This window comes from Neopsephotus bourkii, unplaced genomic scaffold, assembly GCF_033783945.1.
Source record: "Neopsephotus bourkii isolate Nb327-2 ecotype Australia unplaced genomic scaffold, CSIRO-AGI_Nbou_v1 NB_1820, whole genome shotgun sequence".
Lineage (NCBI taxonomy): Eukaryota > Metazoa > Chordata > Aves > Psittaciformes > Psittacidae > Neopsephotus > Neopsephotus bourkii.
The window spans coordinates 6,341,886-6,346,344 of NW_026902293.1; the positions used below are offsets into that span (position 1 = coordinate 6,341,886).

At 44.6% G+C, this 4,459-nt stretch overlaps 1 long non-coding RNA gene across 1 annotated transcript; it reads left to right on the plus strand.

Moving 5' to 3' along the window:
• Positions 1–2,429: 2,429 nt before the first annotated feature.
• On the plus strand, positions 2,430–3,407 carry LOC133206655 (uncharacterized). The gene is made up of 3 exons (XR_009723827.1): positions 2,430–3,005; positions 3,206–3,289; positions 3,323–3,407. It is a non-coding gene; the product is annotated as an uncharacterized LOC133206655 (long non-coding RNA).
• Positions 3,408–4,459: the final 1,052 nt, after the last annotated feature.

The following is a 4,459-nucleotide window of genomic DNA, read 5'->3' on the forward strand; positions in this document are numbered from 1 at the left end:
GCTGAAATAATTCACATAAATAACTAATTAATGGCAGCTCATAACCTAATTATTAGTTAGAAAGCACATAACTCTGTATAGCAGGTTTTACAGGCTTTGAGAAGTAGTATAAAGCTAAAATACTCTTTATACAGCTGCACAACCCTTTTGTAATGCACAAAATTGCTCATGCATTTGTTATGCACAGTGAAAAAATGTGCTTTTTTTTGCACTGAAGCAATACTGTAGAGGCTCTCACAATACCAGTGTTTTGGGGTTTATTCCCTTTTTAAACTCTGGCCACTGTTCCACGTGAGCTTCCCCTGATTCACATGTTCAAACTGGATGGGGATAAAACTGGTCTAGGGATAAAAATATCCTCACAAATACAATTAACAACTCAAAATAAAAAAGTCGCCTTTTCACGCAGTATGTAATACAATGTACGTGTTATACTGTAGCCAAGACATAATGCCCCCCCCTCCCCGCCTTCAATGTATAAAAACAACCGATGAGGCAGCAAAAAACATCCCAACACTAAAGCTCATGCAGTCACATAAACCAAGGCACGGAGAATCCTACTTGCCAGTACTACGTTTATGAGAATCTGAGGAAAAGCCAAGACTGAAACTATGAAGGCAGAAGAAACTTCCTTACTTACTATGCCAGATGGAAGCTCAGCAGTCGTGTCCCCCCGTCCCCCGTCCCCCCCCCCTTATTCATGCTAATTTTTTAAGGTGAGGGAAGAGGGAAAGCTGAAAAGGTTTCTGTTTGGTTTGGGTGTGTTCTTTTTCTTAACTGTGTGTTTGTTTCTTGCTTTTTAAATAAAAATATCTCTCAGTGTCCTTTCTCATTCCTTTCTCCAATCCAAGCAATAGCAGCAGAGAGAAAGCCTGCCTGCAGGCCGGGGTCTTTGAGTGAGGCCATCTCCCTCGATCCCCCCAGCTCTCACAGTCTGGAGGGGTGTGTGTGTGTTGCACTGTCATCCCTCCCCCCCCCCTCCCCCGCACCCATCAGAAGGCCCAACGACAGGGACCAACCGCCACCCAGCACAACCAGCGGGAAGACTGCTCTGACCTCCCCACCCGTAAGCCGAGAGAGAGGAGTGGCAGCAGCCAGGACCAGCTCCCGAGGCCTGTCCCAGAGGAAATCACCCCACAGCCTCCGCCGCCCCGCTCCCCCCCTCACCTCCCAGCAGCAGCGGCGGGACAGGAGCGCACCTCCACCCCCCTGGTTGCCACGGCAACCCCACGCCAATAGCCGAGGGGGCGGAACGCTCCCGCCGCCGGCTGCGGCGCGCGCCCAGAGCACCCAATCAGCGTTGAAGAGAGACCACAGGCGGGAAGGGCGGGGTCAGGAACGCGCGTATGACACGGCTCGGGCCCGCGGGGTCGTCGATGTCACCGGGGGGGTGGGGGCGGTCTGAGGGGTGCAGTGGGGAGGGGGCTGCTGGGGCTCCGTCCGTGTGCGGCCGTGCCTCCACTGGCAAAACATTGTGGTGCTGTAGCGGGTCCATAAAGGGGCAGCAAAGGTGGTGGAGGGCCTGGAGCGCAAGTGTGATGAGGAACGGCTGATGGAACTGGGATGTTTAGTGTGGAGAAGGCTCAGGGGGGACCTTATTGCTCTTTAGAACTACCTGAAAGGAGGTTGTATTGAGGTGTAGGTTGGTCTCTTCTCCCAAGTAACAAGCAGTAAGACAAGAGGTAATGGCCTCAAGTTGTGACATGGGAGGTTTAGAGTGGATATTAGGAAAAATCTCTTCACAAAGAGGGTGATCAGCCATTGGAACAGGCTGCCCAGGGCAGTGGTGGAATCACCATCCCTGGAAGTGTTCAAAAACCGTATAGATGAGGCTCTCAGTGGTATGGTTTAGTGGTGGACTTGGCAGTCCTGAGGTAACGGTTGCATGTGATGAGCTTAAACGTCTTTTCCAATCTAGCTGATTCTATGGTTCTATAAGGCCCCTTCTGTGCCCACAGGAGGGAGCTGGGGTGGGGGTTGCTTTTCAGCCTGCTATGGGCCTGGCTACACCTCTGAGGACTAATCCTCTGGGGTTGTTCCTCCCCAAGTACAGGTTGGGGGCTGACCTGAGCAGTTCAGCTAAGAAGGACCTGGCAGTACGGGTGGATAAATTGACTATGAGCTGTCAGTGTGCCTTTGCAGACAGGAGGGCCTATAGTATCCTGGGGTGCCCTAGGAGGAGTGTGGACAGCAGGTCAAAGGAGGTGATCCATCCCCTCTACTCGACCCTGGTGAGGCTACATCTGGAGTACTGTGTCCAGTTCTGGGCTTCCTTGTACGAGAGACAAGGAACTGCAGGAGAAGGTCCAGTAGAGGGCCACAAGGATGATCAGGGGTCTGGAGAGATTGTGGGAGCTCGGCCTGTTTGGTGTAGAGGAGAGAAGACTGAGAGGGGAACTCATGTTCCATTTCATCTTTGTATAAAGGTATAAAGTGTCCATCCTTCCAACTTCAAATTTCCTATATCCTCTCTGAGGATACATAAAATGTCCTTATTTCTGTGGTGGAATCCAAACTGAGCATGCCCTGGAGCTGCTTATTCTGGGAAATGTTTCTCTAAAAAAAATATGTTAAAGTTTTAAAAGTTAATTTTGGACTTTCTTCTCCCTCATGGCTGTAGATTTTGCAGGTGTCTGGGACTGTCTGTGAGTAATTTGATTTAAAGGCAGAAAAAGCTATGAGAAGTTTCAGAGAGAGTATTTATTCATTAAGATTTGAAATAGGATTCTCATCTGGTGGCACAGAATATTAAACAATCATCTGTGTACTCTCCAGGATGGCAGTAATTTGGCTCAGTACAAGAAGTCCTTGTCTTCCAGAAAGTTTTGGAAATACCTGGGTAAAATAATTGATGGCTGTATTTCTTATGGTTCCAGACTGGAACATGGAACTGAGTTTTACTTTTAAGGACATAAAACACCTTTAGAGATCCTCCCTTGCATAAGCACTGCCACAGATTTTGCATAAAGCTATTTCTGTGTATATGGATTCTATATGTGGGGTGTGTCATATAACGAGTAAGACAAATATCCTTAGAAGATACTTACACTTCATTGTAAAACATTAAATTCAAGCCTAACAATTTCTGACAGTCTTTTTCAGGGTCAGATTTCAATCTTTTTATTCACCCTTTTTCCTGAGTATCGCGTCTTTATCTTTTGTAGCTAGACAACTATATAAAAAGGAATCCACACAGTTTCTTCAGCATAGTTGTTTTAGAATGTAAAACGTATGACACAACTTTCTCCACTGAATTGAAATTTGTTTTGGTTTTTTAATGTATTTAAAGGTAGCAAATGCAAGGTTCTCAAAAACAGGGCAGAGCAAATAGCGCTTTAATTTCAACAAACTTGCAGAGAGCTGTACTGAAATATCTTTGTCTGAAAAATAAAGCTGTGATCCATTAAGTCTGATGTTGTCGGCCTGGTTTCTTCACGATGTGGTGCTTATCCATTCTTCGTTAAGCCACAGCCCAACAGACGTAAGAGAGAGCTGGAGCAGCGTGGACAGCCTGTTACAGACCTGGGCGTAGGAACTCCAGCTATGACCCATGAACCTTGTAGTTACAGTCAACAGCAAGTAAAATGCTGCAGTAGAGAGGGCATCATTATTTTTGCTGCTCATGAATAATAATCCTAGTAAATATGTAGTTTCCTCAGTTTTGTCCATGTCAGACTTTTTCTGAAGTAGGTGCACGGAGCCATAACTCTGCATTTATGTATTTTTATCTTTGAAGTGGTTTAGGTGAGACAGGTACATGGATCATTACTTATGTAAAGCCTTAGCCTTGCAGGCAGTGCTTTAAGCTGTCAGGCTTGTTCTGTTGCATGACAACTACTTGACAATACCTTTTGATTTTATTTGAGCAGGAAACTACAAAAGTTCTTCACATTATGTCTGCAAATACAACTAAAATCAAGCTAAAATAGGTCCACTACCAGACAAGGCCTAAAACCCAATATGGTTTAATTATTATCATAAAACTTTCAGGTTTGTTATTAGTACAAAACTGTTATCATCATTAGTATTATTGGCAGGTGCCAAAAAGTGAAATAGCCTTTCTGCATTTCCCAGCATTAAAATCCATTAAAGCCTGGATGTAAAAGTGAAGGTATTAGAAAACTGCTTGTTAGGACAAACATTTAATCTTCATAATGCTTATGATGGTGTTTTTTTTTTTTTTAATGAACAATGTATCTTACCTCCAGCAGAGACTACAGGGTTGATTTGGGAAATGCAATATTCTGTTTCCAAAGATAAGTGATGAGAAATAATTCAAAACACACTTTAAAAATTTTCACCGTAGAGAAAATAACAGCTTTCCAAATATTTTAATGAGGTTTGACAGATGAACCAAGAAGAGAAAATAAAAATTACATGCTGCTATTACTCAGACACAGACAGAAGACATAATGGTATCTCAGCATTATTTTGTCCAACTCTGTATAGACAGCAAATC